Source organism: Coregonus clupeaformis, chromosome 20 (assembly GCF_020615455.1).
Source record: "Coregonus clupeaformis isolate EN_2021a chromosome 20, ASM2061545v1, whole genome shotgun sequence".
In the NCBI taxonomy this organism is placed as follows: Eukaryota; Metazoa; Chordata; class Actinopteri; order Salmoniformes; family Salmonidae; genus Coregonus; species Coregonus clupeaformis.
In genome coordinates this window covers 14,386,719-14,409,530 of record NC_059211.1, presented here as the reverse complement: position 1 = coordinate 14,409,530, position 22,812 = coordinate 14,386,719, and the positions used below count along the sequence as shown (strand labels likewise).

At 43.5% G+C, this 22,812-nt stretch overlaps 1 protein-coding gene across 3 annotated transcripts in view; it reads left to right on the top strand.

Annotated features, from left to right (window-relative positions):
• LOC121533736 (choline transporter-like protein 5-B) overlaps nucleotides 1-22,812 on the top strand; it is a 67,279-nt gene that overhangs the window by 993 nt on the left and 43,474 nt on the right. The gene's annotated exons all lie outside the window — the stretch shown is intronic.

Genomic DNA, 22,812 nt, shown 5'->3' with positions numbered 1-22,812 from the left:
AGATTTACTGTCCATTAGCTGGTGCACTTTGTTAGGTTGTTTATGAAAATGATATAATCCTGGACTTGTGCCAGATGCCATAGAAACCACATAACTACAGTATTTCAAGTGTGAAATGACAGCAATAACACAGTTTACCGCAGATTATTAGACAAAGGAGCACTGATACAGTATTGCAGGCAGAGATATGCCAGCTCTAGCTATGGCTTATGTAATTACAGTGTAATAGTCAATACCCTGAAGGCTATTTTACTCATGTCTGGTGTTATTACAGAAAGTACATGTCACAACATATTATAAGTAGCGATTTTACAGTCATGATCATAGGATGGCTTGACCCTCATTATAATCAATCATTACTGTACATGATCAATCATTATAATTAGGGTCAGGCCATCCATATTATTGCTGAATGAGTCACAAGACTAGTGTCAGCCAGCCTAGTCCAAGCAGCTTATTTTAACACATATCTTATCCACAATTCAGTCTTTGACACAACTGGCAAAGGTAGGCTACACTCCCCTATGTATTTATTTGAACAGTGAAGAAAAAAAATATTTGGCTCTATACTCCAGCATTTTGGATTTGAGATCAAATGTTTTCATACATAGCTATTTGTGTTACCATTTAGAAATGAATGCATGTTATGTACACTACATTACCAAAAGTATGTGGACACCTGCTCATCGAGCATCTCATTCCAAAATCATGGGCATTAATATAGAGTTGGTCCCCCCTTTGCTGTTATAACAGCCTTGACTCTTCTGGGAAGGCTTTCCACTAGATGTTGGAACATTGCTGCAGGGATTTGCTTCCATTCAGCCACAACAGCATTAGTAAGGTCGGGCACTGATGTTGGGCGATTAGGCCTGGCTCACAGTCACCGTTCTAATTAATCCCAAAGGTGATCGATGGGGTTGAGGTCAAGGCTCTGCAGGCCAGTCAAGTTCTTCCACACCGATATCGACAAACCATTTCTGTATGGACCTCGCTTTGTGCACCGGGGCATTGTCATGCTGAAACAGGAAAGGGCCTTCCCCAAACTGTTGCCACAAAGTTGGAAAAACAGAATAGTCTAGAATGTCATTATATGCTGTAGCGTTAAGATTTCCCTTCACTGGAACTAAGGGGCCTAGCCCAAACCATGAAAAACAGCCCCAGACCATTATTCCTCCACCAAACTTTTCAGTTGGAACTATGCATTTGGGCAGGTAGCGTTCTCCTGGCATCCGCCAAACCCAGGTTTGTACATCGAACTTCAAGATGGTGAAGCGTGATTCATCACTCCAGAGAACGCGTTTCCACTGCTTCAGAGTCCAATGGTAGCGAGCTTTACACCACTCCAGCTGACTAACATGGTGATCTTAGGCTTGTGTGTGGCTGCTCGGCCATGGAAACCCATTTCATGAAGCTCCTGACTAACAGTTCTTGTGCTGACGTTGCTTACAGAGGCAGTTTGGAAATCGGGATTGAGTGTTGCAACCGAGGACAGACGGCGGTCCCGTTCTGTGAGCTTGTGTGGCCTACCACTTCGCGGCTGAGCCGTTGTTGCTCCTAGACGTTTCCACTTCACAATGACAGCACTTACAGTTGACCGGGGCAGCTCTAGCAGGGCAGAAATCTTATGAACTGACTTGTTGGAAACGTGGCATCCTATGACGGTGCCACGTTGAAAGTCACTGAGCTCTTCAGTAAGGCCATTCTACTGCTAATGTTTGTCTATGGACATTGCATGGCTGTGTGCTCGATTTTATACACCTGTCAGCAACAGGAGTGGCTGAAATAGCCGATTCCACTTATTTGAAGGGGTGTCCACATACATATTCTATTCGTATTAACAATAAAAGTGACTCCAATATGTCACAATACATTATTTACCATTCATTTCTATTGGGCACAACATAATCTGAAACACAACCAAAACAACTGCATTTGCATCCAACAAGTTTATAGAGTCACAAGCTTGATGTAGTCATTGCATGCTGTGAATATGTGCCCAAATACTAAACTTTTAACTCAATTGAATACACTATAAGTGAATTTGTGTATATATAGAGTATCTAGTCCCCCCATTTGAAGGTGTCATAAGTATTTGGACTTCACTTATAGTGTATTCAATTGAGTCAAAAGTTTAGTATTTGGGCCCATATTCATAGCATGCAATGACTACATAAACTATAAACTTGTTGGATGCATTTGCAGTTGTTTTGGTTGTGTTTTGGATTATGTTGTGCCCAATAGAAATGAATGGTAAATAATGTATTGTGTCATATTGGAGTCACTTTTATTGTTAATAAGAATATAATATGTTTCTTAACACTTCTACATTAAAGGGATACTTCAGGATTTTGACAATGAAGCCCTTTACTTACCCAGAGTCAGAATAACTTGTGGATACCATTTTTATCTCTCTGTGTGCAGTTTGAAGAAAGTTGCAAACTAGCATTAACGCAAATGCTGACTAGCTTTAGTCTATGGAAGTCTATGGTAACAGCTAGCAGGCTAGTTTTACCATAGACTTAGTCATTGCGTTAACGCTAGTTTGCCTTGGCTCATGAAACTACCTCTAACTTCCTTTTATACTGGACGCAGAAACATTAACAATGGTATACACGAGTTCATCTGACTCTGGGTAAGTAGACAAAGGGCTTCCTTGTCAAAATCCTGAAGTGTCCCTTTAATGTGAATGCTACCATGATTACAGATAATCATGAATGAAACGAGAATAATGATGAGTGAGAAAGATATAGATGCAGAAAGATCATGCCCCAAAACATGCTAACCTCTCACCATTACCAATAACTGGGGAGGTTAGGATGTTCTTGGGTGTATGATACAGTGGTTTGTGAAAGTATTCACCCCCCTTGGCATTTTTCCTATTTTTGTTGCCTTACAACCTGAAATTAAAATGGATTTTTGGGGGGTTTGTATCATTTGATTTACACAACATGCCTACCACTTTGAAAATGCAAAAATATTTTTTATTGTGAAACAAACAAAAAATATATATTTCTTTAACCTCTTCATCACTAGGCACCTGGCTAAAGTGCCTGCCTCGAAAATGCATGCCCAAATTGAATAGAGTATATCTCCAAAACGACAAGGGCTATAAACATAATCTTGGTAGCAAAAGAAAGATAACACATGTGAGATGTATCTTGAATAATTAATGTGGGTATTACTGTGTCAGAGTACATGAAGCTAGAACACAGCATAAATTGGGAGGCTTTGATTCCACCTGAAAGTAACTTCAGGTTTTATAGGGAATGTTTTATTGGACTTATGCAGCTGCAGCCCCTAAACACTATGGGACCATAGCCCAATATCTGATGAGTACTTATGTGAAGTTTGATGCCAATAAAGTAAAGTAAACCAAAGTTGTAGGGGTTTTAGTTTAAGTATGTTTAGGCGGATTACCAAATGGAGACATTTGGGTAGATTTGGGCACCATCAGTGACATTTGACTTTTATCAGGTACCAGACAGCAAAAGTCATTTAATTTCACTAACATATCACTATATGTGTACATTTCATCAAAATACAACTGTTTTGATGTTGTTTCCAATGTTCTCCCAGACCTACAGTGGGGAGAACAAGTATTTGATACACTGCCGATTTTGCAGGTGTTCCTACTTACAAAGCATGTAGAGGTCTGTAATTCTTATCATAGGTACACTTCAACTGTGAGAGACGGAATCTAAAACAAAAATCCAGAAAATCATATTGTATGCTTTTTAAGTAATTAATTTGCATTTTATTGCATGACATAAGTATTTGATACATCAGAAAAGCAGAACTTAATATTTGGTACAGAAACCTTTGTTTGCAATTACAGAGATCATACGTTTCCTGTAGGTCTTGACCAGGTTTGCACACACTGCAGCAGGGATTTTGGCCCACTCCTCCATACAGACCTTCTCCAGATCCTTCAGGTTTCGGGGCTGTTGCTGGGCAATACGGACTTTCAGCTCCCGCCAAAGATTTTCTATTGGGTTCAGGTCTGGAGACTGGCTAGGCCACTCCAGGACCTTGAGATGCTTCTTACGGAGCCACTCCTTAGTTGCCCTGGTGTGTGTTTCGGGTCGTTGTCATGTTGGAAGACCCAGCCACGTCCCATCTTCAATGCTCTTACTGAGGGAAGGAGGTTGTTGGCCAAGATCTCACGATACATGGCCCCATCCTCCCCTCAATACGGTGCAGTCGTCCTGTCCCCTTTGCAGAAAAGCATCCCCAAAGAATATAATATAATAATATAATATGCCATTTAGCAGATGATTTTATCCAAAGCGACTTACAGTCATGTGTGCATACATTTTTATGTATGGGTGGTCCCGGGGATCGAACCCACTACCCTGGCGTTACAAGCGCCATGCTCTACCAATTGAGCTACATGATGTTTCCACCTCCATGCTTCACGGTTGGGATGGTGTTCTTGGGGTTGTACTCATCCTTCTTCTTCCTCCAAACACGGCGAGTGGAGTTTAGACCAAAAAGCTCAATTTTTGTCTCATCAGACCACATGACCTTCTCCCATTCCTCCTCTGGATCATCCAGATGGTCATTGGCAAACTTCAGACGGGCCTGGACATGCGCTGGCTTGAGCAGGGGGACCTTGCATGCACTGCAGGATTTTAATCCATGACGGCGTAGTGTGTTACTAATGGTTTTCTTTGAGACTGTGGTCCCAGCTCTCTTCAGGTCATTGACCAGGTCCTGCTGTGTAGTTTTGGGTTGATCCCTCACCTTCCTCATGATCATTGATGCCCCACGAGGTGAGATCTTGCATGGAGCCCCAGACCGAGGGTGATTGACCGTCATCTTGAACTTCTTCCATTTTCTAATAATTGCGCCAACAGTTGTTGCCTTCTCACCAAGCTGCTTGCCTATTGTCCTGTAGCCCATACCAGCCTTGTGCAGGTCTACAATTTTATCCCTGATGTCTTTACACAGCTCTCTGGTCTTGGCCATTGTGGAGAGGTTGGAGTCTGTTTTATTGAGTGTGTGGACAGGTGTCTTTTATACAGGTAACGAGTTCAAACAGGTGCAGTTAATACAGGTAATGAGTGGAGAACGGGAGGGCTTCTTAAAGAAAAACTAATAGGCCTGTGAGAGCCGGAATTCTTACTGGTTGGTAGGTGATCAAATACTTATGTCATGCAATAAAATGCAAATTAATTACTTAAAAATCATACAATGTGATTTTCTGGATTTTTGTTTTAGATTCCGTCTCTCACAGTTGAAGTGTACCTATGATAAAAATTACAGACCTCTACATGCTTTGTAAGTAGGAAAACCTGCAAAATCGGCAGTGTATCAAATACTTGTTCTCCCCACTTTATATACGTGTTGACTAAAGTGATAATTCAGTGACAAGAAATAATACACATAGCATTCTATTGTAAGTAAACTTGCGTGTGGGCCTCTATTTAGCCAATAAAAGTGTTATCATACAATAAACACAGACTTGATTGTGATCCTTGCAGGACTAGCTACCTAGCTAAGCTAAGCTAACTAGCTAGCTAAACTAAGCAAGCTAGCGAGCTAAGTTAAGCTAGCTAAGCTAAGCTAGCGCCAATTTACGTTGAGCTTCAGTTACTCAAATATATATTTTAGAATGTATGTTTTGTACTCATACAATAAATTAGTAATAGTAGTATTAGAAGTAATAAATAACAATGGGATTACATACTCTTCTGATGCTTGAGTAGGGCCCTGGACACGATAACCTTCGTTCTCGTCATTGGGGTGTGGTTCGTCCGGTCTAAGCAGGTCCTCATCGTCCGATTCAGAGTCAATGGGGTTACATGGAGTCCAACTTTCATCTGTTACAATTGCTAATGCTTCTGTAACTGTATATTTCTTACTAGAGCCTGCCATATTTTTATAAACTTTGCGTTTTCCCTTCGAAATTCAAGTGCAGTTGTGCACTCTGCGTAACCGTGCGTAATGCAGCAAGTCAATTAATATGATACAATGAGGTGCGCACATGGATATTTCAACAACCGGTTGGTCGATTTTGACATGTGACCCCTCTATCGAAAGTTCTGGATCAGTAGAAATAGATTAGCACAATTGCAAGCCACTGGGATTGCATAATATATCCAGAAGATGGTGACAAAACAGTGCCTGTTGTGATTGAAACAAACTACTGACTTCATCTTCAAACAAATTCTTGGCCATGTAAAATAATGTAAACTCATTGAAATTGACTCGAAATGAGAGAGAGACACTAGAGTATCTTTTCAAGTGGTTTTATTCGATCAGACACTACTTTTAGTAACAAAAACAACAAAGGTAAGACACAGTTTGTTGTCGTGATAAAAAAAGTTTGTTATTGACGTTCTTTGATTAATAGTTTAGTGAGTGTTGGTCATAGAGGAACACGGCTATCACTGTTGGAATCTGTGAGGTAGCAGCTTTCGAATGGTGTATCGTTTGTATAGATAGGTTGAGAAAAATAAGTTATCTGTCTACGAATATACGGGCATGCACGGTTTCAAAATACAGTACTGGTTTTGCTATATGCTTATATATTTGCTTGGAGTCTGAATATTATTTCATTTGGGCAACAACAGTTTAGCTAGATTCACAGTTGAGACGCTTCTCGTTCCAGTAGTGTATAACATTCAGGTATTCAAACGTTTAAAAACCATACTACGTCATTGTTTGAGATTGCGGAAGGAGTACCCCGGATATGGGGAACCTCGGGATGAAGAGGTTAAGCAATGGCTTTTTTCTGGCCACTCTTCTGTAAAGCCCAGCTCTGTGGAGTGTACGGCTTAAAGTGGTCCTATGGACAGATATTCCAATCTCCGCTGTGGAGCTTTGCATCTCCTTCAGGGTTATCTTTGGTCTCTTTGTTGCCTCTCTGATGAATGCCCTCCTTGCCTGGTCCGTGAGTTTTGGTGGGCGGCCCTCTCTTGGCAGGTTTGTTGTGGTGCCATATTCTTTCCATTTTTTTAATGATGGATTTAATGGTGCTCCGTGGGATGTTCAAAGTTTCGGATAACTCAACCCTGATCTGTACTTCTCCACAACTTTGTCCCTGACCTGTTTGGAGAGCTCCTTGGTCTTCATGGTGCCGCTTGCTTGGTGGTGCCCCTTGTTTAGTGGTGTTGCAGACTCTGGGGCCTTTCACAACAGGTGTATATATACTGAGATCATGTGACAGATCATGTGACACTTAGATTGCACACAGGTGGACTTTAATTATTTGACTTCTGAAGGTAATTGGTTGCACCAGATCTTATTTAGGGGTTTCATAGCAAAGGGGGTGAATACATATGCATTTTTTTAAACAAGTTCTTTTTTTCACTTCACCAATTTGGACTATATTGTGTATGTCCATTACATGAAATCCAAATAGAAATCCATTTAGATTCCAGGTTGTAATGCAACAAAATAGGAAAAATGCCAAGGGGGATGAATACTTTTTCAAGGCACTGTATTTATACATCTGTAACTTTCTCACTCATCATTATTCACGATTCATTCAGGATTTTACGTAATCATGGTAGCATCCACATTAATGTAGAATTATTCAGAAACATATTCTATTCTTATTTACAATAAAAGTGACTCCAAAATGACACATTACATTATTTACCATTCATTACTATTGGGCACAACATAATCTGAAGCACAAGCTTGATGTCGTCATTGAGTGCTAGGAATATGGGACCAAATACTAAACCTATGACTAAATGTAATACACTATAAGTGAATTTGTCAAAATACTTTTGACACCTTCAAATGGAGGGACTAGATACTTAAGGTGCTTTCATTTCTAAATGGTAAAACAGATACTGTATGTATGAAAATATCCTCAAATAAAAGGTGACATTCTGTACTGTCACCTCATAAAACATTTGATCTCAAATCCAAAATGCTGGAGTATAGAGCCAAAGTATAGAGCCAAATTCTAAATAAATACGTAGGGGAGTGTATATAGTAGACCTAATTGTCATTGTTAGTGAGTGACATGGTCAGTATACTCAGTATGACTTCATGGGAAAGCTGCAGTGTCTGTCATCTCTCTCCACACTGACCCTAGGCCCCTGCCAATCATGTTTGTCAGCTGGAGTTTGACCTCCTACCCCCATCTCAGGATTCAGCCCACACTTTAAAGGGATAGTTTGGGATTTTGGCAATGAAGCCCTTTATTTACATCCCCAGAGTCAGATGAACTCATGGTACCATTTTTATGTCTCTGCTTCCAATGCTAACTAGTGTTAGTGCTATCTTAGCGCAAAGACTGGAAGTCTTCGGGAACAGCTAGCATGTCTTTGCGCTAAGCTAGTTAACGTTGTCTCGCAAAACGACCTCCAAATTCCTTCATACTGGACGCAGAAACATAAAGATGGTATCCACGAGTTCCTTTGACACTGGGAAAGTAGATAAAGGGCTTCACTGTGATGAAGCAGAGCTATAGAGAAAGCTATACTACAACATTCTGAACATTAGGTTTAAGCATTTTAATGTACTTTTGTATGCTTATGGCGTAAACTACCTGATCACTCGAGTGCTAATGCAACATTTTGGTGTAATTATCAAAAGAATGGGAAGAAGCTCCTCCGTCTGAGAAGGGAATTGAGGCACTGCATCTTTAAATGCAGCCTGGGCAGTTGGAGACTTAGTCAGTGGAGCATGGGATGGAGTTGTGCTGACTCCCCATGTTTAGGTCAGCTGCTCTGTCCAAATGGCCTCTCTCTGGTGCTGTTACTCAGTCAGCCAGCCTGTCCAAATGGCCTCTCTCTGGTGCTATTGCTCAGTCAGCCAGCCTGTCCAAATGGCCTCTCTCTGGTGCTGTTTCTCAGTCAGCCAGCCTGTCCAAATGGCCTCTCTCTGGTGCTGTTGCTCAGTCAGCCAGCCTGTCCAAATGGTCTTTCACAGGCAACTCAGGCTAATGCTGTCAGGCAGAGAGGGATACTAGGGGCAAACACTCTATCGTCCTCCCCAACCTACCTCTCTAGCTAATGGAAATGGATGAGATGGTGACACACACATACACACACACTAGGCAAGCAAGCAACAATACACATTGATTCGATACACACTTGCAGTCAATTTGTGCACATTCCATCACACACCAACTTTCACACTTCCAGTGCTTTTTCACAGACAATCAGAAACTGTTCGTAAGTGACTATTTAGATAAAGTAGCGTTCACCGTCAAAAAATTTTGAGCTGGGCACCTTGATAATTAACAAATTTCTCGCATGGTCAGCTTGCCTGAGTGTGGCATTTTTACAACCATGATTGGCTTTTAGGTGCCTTGGCTCTCTGCTACCACTCACTCAATATGAAGACTGATGATTGCTATGTGGTACTCCTACACACATTCATTTACTCTTTATGATGCTCGTACTCATTATTTTTAATGAGGTTATGTTCGTCCCCTGTGAAATGCCTCAGCACTTTTCTCAGGCTATTACAGTGTAGCATATCACAGTTGCCCGACGTTTTAGAGATTAGAGAAATGTATTGTCTGTCACGCTTATGACAGACTCGAGTCAGTAAAAACTTCCACAAACTCACTTTGTATCAAGTCAGGCAAACATGAACTGCCTTTTCTTGACCCTGTGCAAATTGAACAGAGTTGGCTCTAAATAGCCAACTATGTCTTGTTGTTTCAGGCAACACTATGCACACAGGCATTGCTTAATATCCAATTTTGCAGCACAAATACAGTCCCTCTCTGTGTTGGACTGCTGGGCTAACTGACAATGACAGTGATTTATTAAACACAACCCAAAGACACAAACTGTGTAGAGTGAATGAGATGGCTGCAATTACAGCATGCATAGGAAACAGCTTCAGGTCTTTGTTTGAGTCTGTGATACTGTGAGGTCGGTGATGATGATGACTTTGGTGAAGCACACACTGTGTTGAATGATTCAGGTCTATCAACAGATTCCACATACTGCTGGACCATCATCCTTAGATGAAAGTCAGCGATTGCTGCTCCCGTGTTATTTATTCTGTATGTGGGGCTGCAGAGGTGAGGGCCTTGCGTAACACTGCAGGGATGTGCTATATACTGGGTTCTCAGCCAACTCCACACTGATGTAAATTAGAAAATGACTGAGAAAAAGAGAGAGCGAGAAAGAGAAAGAGCTAGAGGCATAGGCTTATGAGAATCCCTTAGCCTGAGGATAAGCACCAAATGGTTCTTATTAGCATTAACCACATTGAGGCTGGCCCTCCCTGAAGACCCCAAAATCAATTCTTACTGTCACTTAATCAATGAAGTTAACTAAGTCTGATTGTGTTGGGTCCTGATTGTAACACCCCATGCAACTTTAGGCAAATTGGCAACAGACTGATATTAGAGAGTTGTTGTGCACATCATTGAAGTGTCACATATTTATATATTTTGTAATTCCATTCTTTTACTTTTAGAGTTGTGTGTATTGTTGTGAATTGTTAGAAACTACTGCACTGTTGGAGCTAGGAACACAAGCATTTCGCTACACCCGCGATAACATCTGCTAAATATGTGTAGGTGACCAATACAATTTGATTTGATCACTGTATTAGGGAGAGGATTTAGTCTGAAATGCAATATTTAGTGTTTGAAAGACAATAAAGGAACAACATTGTGCATGCGTGTGTGTGCACTTGATTTAGCATTTAAACGGTAGTGCCTCTCTCCGAACCTACATATTACACAAGCCGCCGAAGGTGAATCGAGATTAATAAACAGACATCGTTCACGCGTCTCACCCCTAAAACCCATATAAATCCAAACCAAAGCCAGTTGAGCCTGTCACTGGTCCAGCATGAGAGACTCATTTCACAGGAAAACAGGGCTGCTACTGACATGCCTGGGGGCCTAGCTTATTTTCCCTCCCATCACACAAGTAGCCAAGGTCACAGTCCCCTAAACACACTGCCTGCTCTTTCTCTCTACTCTGGCTCTGTCTGCTGCAGGCTAGCTGTCAGAGGCTGACACTGTGAAATGCTAACCCTGTGCCCTGCTGCCTCTCTCCCCTACAGAGTGGATGTCAGTGTGGTGTCTTACTGTTTTGGAACAGGGGGCTGTTTTAAATATTGCTCATATGTTGATGTACTCACTCACTCATATCTGGAGTCCACTCCAGATATGCCAGCCACAGTGCATCTGTGGTTCTGGTGGCTCAGTTGGTTGGAGCATGGTGGTTGTTACGCCAGAGTTGTGGCTTTGATTCCTGCATGGGCAGAGGATCTATTGGGGAATTGAGTTAAGCTGAGTGAGGACTCAGGAGTCTGTGATGTAAGTGCAGACATTTGGGAGTTCTTGTCTGTTAAAGGAGAAGATAGACTTTTACAGGTGTATGTGACATAGTGAGAGAGAGAGGGAACAGTGTTGAGAGTGTGATTGTATGCATGTCCAGGTCTTTAATAAACTGAAATATAATACAGCCATCTAGAGTGGTTAGACTGCTTTGATTTCTTCTGTGATGGATTCCAAATCCTTTATTTAGGTTGGGCCATGGCAGGGAGAGTGGGTAGTGTAATCAGCATGCTGCACCCAATGTGAGGTTCAGTGGTTTTATGTTAAGGCCACTCTCACTGTGTGTGTGTGTGTGTGTGTGTGCGCACAGGAGCGTGCGTGCTCGCACGTTCAGTGGGATTTACTAATATCTAATATACTAATAGCACTTTGAAGCCTAAGATCTGCCCTAAAGATCCGCTCTCTTGACCCTTGATGTCCAAAGCCTCTGATGAGTTGGGTTTGGTGGAGTGTTATGACAGAATACAGAAAGACAGGGTCGATACAGTATACAGGCCAGAGAGAAGATGAGCCTCAAAGAACTGCTACTGTTTTCAAATAAAATAAAATAAAATTGTATTTGTCACATGCGCCGAATACAACAGGTGTAGACCTTACCGTTAAATGTTTACTTACAAGCCCTTAACCAACAATGCAGTTTTAAGACAAATAAGAGTTAAGAAAATATTTACTAAATAAACTAAAGTAAAAAAAGTTACACAATAAAATAACAATAACGAGGCTATATATACAGGGGGTACCGGTACCGAGTCAATGTGCAAGGGTACAGGTTAGTCGTGGTAATTAAGGTAATATGTACATGTACAGTGAGGGAAAAAAGTATTTGATCCCCTGCTGATTTTGTATGTTTGCCCACTGACAAAGACATGATTAGTCTATAATTTTAATGGTAGGTTTATTTGAACAGGGAGAGACAGAATAACAACAACAAAATCCAGAAAAATGCATGTCAAAAATGTTATAAATTGATTTGCATTTTAATGAGGGAAATAAGTATTTGACCCCTCTGCAAAACATGACTTTGTAGTTGGTGGCAAAACCCTTGTTGGCAATCACAGAGGTCAGACGTTTCTTGTAGTTGGCCACCAGGTTTGCACACATCTCAGGAGGGATTTTGTCCCACTCCTCTTTGCAGATCTTCTCCAAGTCATTAAGGTTTCGAGGCTGACGTTTGGCAACTCGAACCTTCAGCTCCCTCCACAGATTTTCAATGGGATTAAGGTCTGGAGACTGGCTAGGCCACTCCAGGACCTTAATGTGCTTCTTCTTGAGCCACTCCTTTGTTGCCTTGGCCGTGTGTTTTGGATCATTGTCATGCTGGAATACCCATCCACGACCCATTTTCAATGCCCTGGCTGAGGGAAAGAAGTTCTCACCCAAGATTTTACGGTACATGGCCCCGTCCATCGTCCCTTTGATGCGGTGAAGTTGTCCTGTCCACTTAGCAGAAAAACACCCCCATGTTTTAGCATAATGTTTCCACCTCCATGTTTGACGGTGGGGATGGTGTTCTTGGGGTCATAGGCAGCATTCCTCCTCCTCCAAACACGGCGAGTTGAGTTGATGGCAAAGAGCTCGATTTTGGTCTCATCTGACCACAACACTTTCACCCAGTTCTCCTCTGAATCATTCAGATGTTCATTGGCAAACTTCAGACGGGCCTGTATGTGCTTTCTTGAGCAGGGGACCTTGCGGGCGCTGCAGGATTTCAGTCCTTCACGGCGTAGTGTGTTACCAATTGTTTTCTTGGTGACTATGGTCCCAGCTGCCTTGAGATCATTGACAAGATCCTCCCGTGTAGTTCTGGGCTGATTCCTCACCGTTCTCATGATCATTGCAACTCCACGAGGTGAGATCTTGCATGGAGCCCCAGGCCGAGGGAGATTGACAGTTATTTTGTGTTTCTTCCATTTGCGAATAATCGCACCAACTGTTGTCACCTTTTCACCAAGCTGCTTGGCGATGGTCTTGTAGCCCATTCCAGCCTTGTGTAGGTCTACAATCTTGTCCCTGACATCCTTGGAGAGCTCTTTGGTCTTGGCCATAGTGGAGAGTTTGGAATCTGATTGATTGATTGCTTCTGTGGACAGGTGTCTTTTATACAGGTAACAAGCTGATATTAGGAGCACTCCCTTTAAGAGTGTGCTCCTAATCTCAGCTCGTTACCTGTATAAAAGACACCTGGGAGCCAGAAATCTTTCTGATTGAGAGGGGGTCAAATACTTATTTCCCTCATTTAAAATGCAAATCAATTTATAAAATTTTTGACATGCGTTTTCTGGATTTTTTTGTTGTTATTCTGTCTCTCACTGTTCAAATAAACCTACCATTAAAATTATAGACTGATCATGTCTTTGTCAGTGGGCAAATGTACAAAATCAGCAGGGGATCAAATACTTTTTTTCCCTCACTGTAGTTAGGGGTAAAGTGACTATGCATAGATAATAAACAGCGAGTAGCAGCAGCGTAAAAAAGGGGGGGGTCAATGCAAGTAGTCTGGGTAGCCATTTGATTAGCTGTTCAACAGTCTTATGGCTTGGGGGTAGAAGCTGTTAAGGAGCCTTTTGGACCTAGACTTGCCGTGCGGTAGCAGAGAGAACAGTCTATGACTAGGGTGGCTGGAGTCTTTGGCAACATTTAGGGCCTTCCTCTGACACCGCCTGGTATAGAGGTCCTGGATGGCAGTAAGCTTGGCCCCAGTGATGTCCTGGGCTGTACGCACTACCCTCTGTAGCGCCTTGCGGTCGGATGCTGAGCAATTGCCATACCAGGCGGTGATGCAACCAGTCAGGATGCTCTCGATGGTGCAGCTGTATAACTTTTTGAGGATCTGAGGACCCATTCCAAATCTTTTCAGTCTCCTGAGGGGGAATAGGCATTGTCGTACCCTCTTCACGACTGTCTAAGTGTGTTTGAACCATGATAGTTTGTTGGTGATGTGGACCAAGGAACTTGAAGCTCTCGACCTGCTCCACGAAGGGAATGGGGGTGTGCTCGGCCCTCCTTTTCCTGTAGTCCACGATCATCTCCTTTTCCTTGATCACGTTAATGGAGAGGTTGTTGTCCTGGCACCACATTGCCAGGTCTCCCTATAGGCTGTCTCCTCATTGTCGGTGATCAGACCTACCACCATTGTGTCATTGGCAAACTTAATGATGGTGTTGGAGTCGTGCTTGGCCACGCAGTCGTGGGAGACAGGGATTACAGAAGGGGACTAAGCACGCACCCCTGAGGATCAGCGTGGCAGATGTGTTGTTGCCTATCCTTACCACCTGGGGGTGGCCCGTCAGATAGTCCAGGATCCAGTGGCAGAGGGAGGTGTTTAGTCCCAGGGTCCATAGCTTAGTGATGAGCTTTGAGGGCAGTATGGTGTTGAACGCTGAGCTGTAGTCAATGAACAGCATTCTCACATAGGTGTTCCTTTTATCCAGGTGGGAAAGGGCAGTGTGGAGTGCAATAGAGTTTGCGTCATCTGTTGGGGCGGTATGCGAATTAGAGTGGGTCTAGGGTTTCTGGGATGATGGTGTTGATGTGAGCCATGACCAGCCTTTCAAAGCACTTAATGGCTACAGACGTGAGTGCTACGGGTTGGTAGTCATTTATGCAGGTTACCTTGATGTTCTTGGGCACAGGAATTATGGCGGTCTGCTTGAAACATGTAGGTATTACAGACTCGGTCAGGGACCGGTTGAAAATGTCAGTGAAGACACTTGCCAGTTGGTAAGCGCATGCTCTGAGTACACGTCCTGGTAATCCGTCTGGCCCTGCGGCCTTGTGAATGTTGACCTGTTTAAAGGTCTTACTCACATCGTCTACGGAGAGCTTGATCACACAGTCATCCGGAACAGCTGGTGCTGTCACGCATGCTTCAGTGTTGCTTGCCTCGAAGCGTGCATTGAAGTCATTTAGCTCATCTGGTAGGCTCGTGTCACTGGGCAGCTCGCACCTGGGCTTCTCTTTGTAGTCCGTAATAGTTTGCTAGCCCTGCCACATCCGACGAGCATCAGAGCCGATGTAGTAGGATTCAATCTTAGTCCTGTATTGACGCTTTGCCTATTTGATGGTTCGTCGGAGGGCATAGCAGGATTTTTTATAAGCGTCCGGGGTTAGAATCCCGCTCCTTGAACGCGGCAGCTCTACCGTTTATCTCAGTGCGGATGTTGCCTGTAATCCATGGCTTCTGGTTGGGGTATGTACGTACGGTCACTGTGGGGACGACGTCATCGATTCACTTATGAAGCTGGTGACTGATGTGGTATAATCCATAGAGATATCCAAGATGGCGTAGCAGTGCGGTCGTGTATTCTGTTGTGTCCTTGTGTAAATAGCCAGTTTTTTTAGTTTTTTGTCTTTTTTCATATATATTTCTCTATCTGACTTTCCATCCTTTAACTAAATATACTTCCCTGCAACCCGCCTCACCCAATGTGGAACGGATTCTATTATTTCTTTATTTTTATCAAGAACCTACGGCTGAAACTAGCCAGCTAGCCAGATAACTAGCTACTTGCTATTAGCCACCTTTAGCGGTCTTCACCACTGTCCATGGCCTGCACTACCTACCAGCCAGCTCTAGCTTGGACAATTATCAGCCAGTCTGCACAGCGTGCTATTGACCCAGAGCATATCGGATTTTCTGCCGGAATCACTGAATCACTGGATCTTAACACCGGATCATCGCAACTAGCTAGCTGCAACCGAATGGCTGTTGTTGGCTAATCACCACTGTCCCGACGCACCAGTTAGCCTTGAGCTAGCCTCTAGCCAGGCCCATCTCCCGGCTATCTACCTTTGTCAACTGGACGGGACCTCCTAGTGTCGACACGGAGCCCCGCCGATCCATCACGACTGGTCTGCCGACGTAATCGTCTGATGTGGTTTCAACAGGCTTCCTGTTGCGACGACCACGAAGATCCATCTGCTAGCCCCGGTCCGCTAGCACACTAGCACGTGCAATCAACAGCCGTGCCATCTGCTCGCCTGTGCTGTAGCAGCCTACGAACTGCTCCCGGACTTACCTATTGCTGTTCACTGGACCTTATGATCACTCAGCTACACAGCTGATGCCTGCTGGACTGTTCCTTTACACGGTACCCTATCCTGTTTATCTGTTTAGCATCAGCCCAAACTTTCGTCGCCATTACCAGTTGTTGTCTTAGCCCTCTCGAATAACACCTGTGATTGCGTTATGCCTCTCTCCCATGTCAATATGCCTAGCCTATTGCTGTCTGGGCTAGTTCTTATTGTACTATTTCACTGTACAGCCCCCAATCCCGCTCAACCAGCCTCAGAGAGCTCCTTTGTCCCGCCCCCCCCCCCCATACACGCGGAGAACGGCTCAATCGGTACCTCCAGTGATGCTATCTCTTGCATGTTAACATCAGAAGCCTCCTCCCCAAGTTTGAGTTATTCACTGCGTTAGCACACTGCCAACCCTAATGTTCTAGCAGTGTCTGAATCCTGTCTTATGAAGGCCACTAAAAATGCAGAAATATCCATCCCGAATTACAACATTTTCCATCTAGATAGAACTGCCAAAGGGGGCGGAGTTGCAATCTACTGTAGAGAGAGTCTGCAGAGCTCTATCATACTATCCAGGTCTGTGCCCAAACAGTTTGAGCTTCTACTTCTAAAAATCCACCTTTCCAGAAATAAGTATCTCACTGTTGCAGCTTGCTACAGACCCCCCTCAGCCCCCAGTTGTGCCCTGGACACCATATGTGAATTGCTTGCCCCCCATCTATCCTCAGAGTTCGTACTGCTTGGTGACCTAAACTGGGATATACTTAACACCCCGGCCGTCCTACAATCTAAACTAGATGCCCTCAATCTCACACAAATTATCAAGGAACCTACCAGGTACAACCCTAAATCTGTAAACATGGGCACCCTCATAGATATCATCCTGACTAATTTACCCTCTAAATACACCTCCACTGTCTTCAATCAGGATCTCAGCGATCACTGCCTCATTGCCTGCGTCCGTAATGGGTCTGCGGTCAAACGACCACGCCTCATCACTGTCAAACGCTCCCTAAAACACTTCAGCGTGCAGGCCTTTCTAATTGACCTGGCCCGGGTATCCTAGATGGATATTGACCTCATTCCGTCAGTAGAGGATGCCTGGATGTTCTTCAAAAGTGCTTTCCTCTCCATCTTAAATAAACATGCCCCATTCAAAAAATGCAGAACTTAGAACAGATATAGCCCCTGGTTCACCCCAGACTTGACTGCCCTTGACCAGCACAAAAACATCCTGTGGCGTACTGCATTAGCATCGAACAGCCCCCGCGATATGCAACTTTTCAGGGAAGTCAGGAACCAATATATACAATCAGTTAGGAACGCAAAGACTGGCTTTTTCAAACAGAAATGTGCATCCTGTAGCGCTAACTCCAAAAGGTTTTGGGACACTGTAAAGTCCATGGAGAATAAGAGCACCTCCTCCCAGCTACCCACTGCACTGAGGCTAGGAAACACTGTCACCACCGATAAATCTACGATAATCGAGATTTTCAATAAGCATTTTGCTACGGCTAGCCATGCTTTCCACCTGGCTACCCCTACCCCGGCCACCAGCTCTGCACCCTCCGCTGCAACTTGCCCATGCCCCCCCTGATGTCCTGAAAGAGCTGCAAAATCTGGACCTCTACAAATCAGCTGGGCTAGACAATCTGGACCCTTTCTTTCTGAAATTAGCTGCCGAAATTGTCGCAAACCCTATTACTAGCCTGTTCAACCTCTCTTTCGTATCGTCTGAGATCCCCAGAGATTGGAAAGCTGCCGCGGTCATTCCCCTCTTCAAAGGGGGTGACACTCTAGATCCAAACTGTTACATACCTAAATCCATCCTGCCCTGCCTTTCGAAAGTATTTGAAAGCCAAGTTAACAAACAGATCACCGACCATTTCGAATCCCACCGTACCTTCTCCGCTATGCAATCTGGTTTCCGAGCTGGTCATGGGTGCACCTCAGCCACGCTCAAGGTCCTAAATGTTATAATAACCGTGATCGATAAAAGACAGTACTGCGCAGCCGTCTTCATCGACCTGGCCAAGGCTTTTGACTTTGTCAATCACCGCATTCTTATTGGCAGACTAAATAGCCTTGGTTTCTCAAATGACTGCCTCGCCTGGTTCACCAACTACTTCTCAGATAGAGTTCAATGTGTCAAATCGGAGGGCCTGTTGTCTGAACCTCTGGCAGTCTCTATGGGGGTGCCACAGGGTTCAAATCTCGGGCCGACTCTATTCTCTGTGTATATCAATGATGTCGCTCTTGCTGCTGGTGACTCTCAGATCCACCTCTATGCAGACGACACCATTTTGTATACATCTGGCCCTTCATTGGACACTGTGTTAACAAACCCCCAAACGAGCTTCAATGCCATACAACACTCCTTCCGTGGCCTCCAACTGATTTTAAACGGTAGTAAAACTAAATGCATGCTCTTCAATCGAACGCTGCTTGCACCCGCCCGCCTGACTAGAATCACTACTCACAGCGGGTCTGACTTAGAATATGTGGACAACTACAAATACCTAGGTGTCTGGTTAGACCGTAAACTCTCCTTCCAGACTCACATTAAGCATCTCCAATACAAAGTTAAATCTGGAATCGGCTTCCTATTTCGCAACAAAGCCTCCTTCAATCATGCTGCTAAACATGCCCTCGTAAAACTGACTATCCTACCGATCCTTGACTTCGGCGATGTCATTTACAAAATAGCTTCCAACACTCTACTCAGCAAATTGGATGTAGTCTATCACAGTGCCATCAGTTTTGTCACCAAAGCCCCATATACTACCCACCATTGTGACCTGTACGCTCTCGTTGGCTGGCCCTCACTACATATTGGTCGCCAAACCCACTGGCTCCAGGTCATCTATAAATCACTTCTAGGCAAATCTCCGCCTTATCTTAGCTCATTGGTCACCATAGCAACACCCACCCGTAGTATGCGTTCCAGCAGGTATATCTCACTGGTCATCCCCAAAGCCAACACCTCCTTTGGCCAGAATTCCTTCCAGTTCTCTGCTGCAAATGACTGGAACGAACTGCAAAAATCTCTGAAGCTGGAGACACTTATCTCCCTCACTATCTTTAAGCATCAGTTGTCAGAGCAGCTTACCGATCACTGCACCTGTACACAGCCCATCTGTAATTAGCCCACCCAACTACCTCATCCCCATATTGTTATTTACATTGTTATTTATTTTGCTAATTTGCACCCCAGTATCTCTATTTGCACATCATCTTCTGCACATCTATCACTCCAGTGTTAATACTAAATTGTAAATGATTTTGCACTATGGCCTATTTATTACCTTACCTCCATAACTTACTACATTTGCACACACTGTGTATAGATTTTCTATTGTGTTATTGACTGTACGTTTTGTTTATTCCATATGTAACTCTGTGTTGTTGTTTTTATCGCAGTGCTTTGCTTTATCTTGGCCAGGTCGCAGTTGTAAATGAGAACTTGTTCTCAACTGGCTTACCTGGTTAAATAAAGGTTAAATAAAAATAAAATCCTCAATGCCATCAGATGAATCCCGGAACATATTCCAGTCTGTGTTAGCAAAACAGTCCTGTAGCTTAGCATCTGCGTCATCTGTCCACTTCTGTAATGAGCGAATCACTGGTACTCCCTGCTTTAGTTTTTGCTTGTAAGCAGGAATCAGGAGGATAGAATTATGGTCAGATTTGCCAAATGGAAGGCAAGGGAGAGCTTTGTACGCATCTCTGTGTGTGGAGGAAAGGTGGTCTAGAGTTTTTTTCCCTCTTGTTACACATGTGACATGCTGGTAGAAATTAGGCAAAACGGATGTACGTTTTCCTGCATTAAAGTCCCCGGCCACTAGGAGCGCCGCCTCTGGATGAGTATTTTCTTGTTTGCTTATGGCCTTATACAGCTTGTTGAGTGCGGTCTTAGTGCCAGCATCGATTTGTGGTGGTAAATAGACAGCTACAAAAAATTCTAGAGGAAAACTCTCTTGGTAAATTGTGTGGTCTACAACTTATCAAGAGATACTCTACCTCAGGCAAGCAAAACCTCGAGACTCCTATGGATCTGCTGAGGGCTTTGCCTCATCAAATATGAATGAAAAGAGAAGTTCTCTCAAACTTGCACGCTGTGCTTGCTTTGCTAAGTTGTTGATATTTGCAATGCAGAACGTTGAAGATTTTTTTCGCACGACACCATGCTGAAAAAGGGTGAAAGGGGATGAGGAACACCCGACCCTCAAAGGTGAGGAACACCCGACCTTCTGCAGCCAGTCACTCCCAGTCTAATTATGTTCATGAATGGGCAGAATGGAAAAGGCCAACTGAAAGGCGTCTCCGCTCCAACCCAGGCGCTGCACCTGCAGTGGTGGTGCCGTTTGCCTGGCCACCCTATGAAAGAAGCCTGTGTTACATAGTGGAACATGAGGACACTGGTGCCTGTGTCCGCCTGTGTTGGTGTGTCTGTGTACTGGATGTGTTTATGGGGAAAGGCTGAGAAAGTCGGAGGAGGGAAGAGAGATGGGGGGGAGAGAGAGAGAGCAGGGGGAAACAGTGCCATACTGTACTTGTGTTGACATTGACAACAGTGTATATGAGGACAACAACAATACAAAAGCGCAATATATCTCCATAAAGAGGCATTTAATCAAGGAATATACTACTGTTTTTGTGGCCTTAACTCATCCCCGAATAATGGTTTTATAACAGACACAAATACATTCAGTCTGGCATCTCTTTCTAGCCTTTTACAAAGCCTCTTCAGCCCTATCACAGCCCTCTACCAAGGACATCCAGTCCTACCAAGGATAATGACTATTCAGTTCAGTAAAAATGTACAGTGCTCTGAAAGGATCTTTGCCCAGTAGTTTTTTTTCCAGTAATAAGAGCAATCTTAGTTTCTGCTATATCTACATTCTGCTCTCACATGGAACTAGACCAAGAACTGACTGAATTAATTGATAAATTATCCAGAATCAGACAGACTATTTGCCTGGTAACAGTAAATCAGTTTGGGCACTAACTGTCCCCATAACTCCCTAGAAGTCTACACTATTACAACCAGCCCCATCAGAGGGGCTCAAACAGAGAGATAACAGCATTATTTTCTCTTCCACCAAAAAATTCTAAATACAACCTGATGAAAAACACCCTCGAATGATTTTTCCTGAAGCGCTAAGCTTTATCACTCCACGCCGGGCTGTTACGTTTGGAAATGCTCCACCACAGGCATTTTGAAGTTACTTCCCACCACTCAATCTCAGATTACTTTTGTACTGTTTGGAATCTGCCTGACTGAAATGAAGACTCTGTTGAGGCTGTCCTATACACTCACCGGCCAATTTATTAGGTACACCACCCCGTTTACAAAAATGGCTGTGGCATTGTTATATAAAGCAGGCAGACAGGCATCGAGGCATTCAGTTACTGTTCGATTGAATGTTAGAATGGGCAAAACGAGTGACCTAAGCGACTTTGAGCAAGGTATGATCGTCGGTATGATTGTCGGATCCAGTATCTTAGAAACGGCCATCCTCCTGGGCTTTTCACACACAACAGTGTCTAGGGTTTACTGAGAATGGTGCGACAAACAAAAAACAACCATTCATGCTTGATGCCATCTGTCAAGCATGGTGGAGGCAATGTGATGGTGTGGGGGTGCTTTGGTGGTGGTAAAGTGGGAGATCTTGAAGAAGGAAGGCTATCACTCCATTTCGCAACGCCATGCCATACCCTGTGGACAGCGCTTGATTGGAGCCAATTTCCTCCTACAACAGGACAATGACCCAAAGCACAGCTCCAAACTATGCAATAACTATTTAGGGAAGAAGCAGTCAGCTGGTATTCTATAATGGAGTGGCCAGCACAGTCACCGGATCTCAACCCTATTGAGCTGTTGTGGGAGCAGCTTGACCGTATGGTACATAAGAAGTGCCCATCAAGCCAATCCAACTTTTGGGAGGTGCTTCAGGAAGCATGGGGTGGAATCTCTTCAGATATCCTCAACAAATTGACAACTAGAATGCCAAAGGTCTGCAAGACTGTAATTGCTGCAAATGGAGGATTCTTTGACGAAAGCAAAGTTTGAAGGACACAATTATTATTTCAATTAAAAATAATTATTTCTAACCTTGTCAATGACTACATTTCCTATTCATTTTGCTATATTTCCTATTCAAACTCATTTCATGTATGTTTTCATGGAAAACTTTTGAACGGTAGTGTATATCTTATAATATGCCATTTAGCAGACGCTTTTATCCAAAGCGACTAACAGATTAACCACTGAATAATTGGAATGATTGGAATTGGAAGGTGGGATTTGAGGGGAGTGACACAACTTTGTTAAAACATCAATCTGTTCTGTACAGTACAGTGGGGGAAAAAAGTATTTAGTCAGCCACCAATTGTGCAAGTTTTCCCACTTAAAAAGATGAGAGAGGCCTGTAATTTTCATCACGTCAACTATGACAGACAAAATGAGAAAATTTTTTCCAGAAAATCACATTGTAGGATTTATTATGAATTTA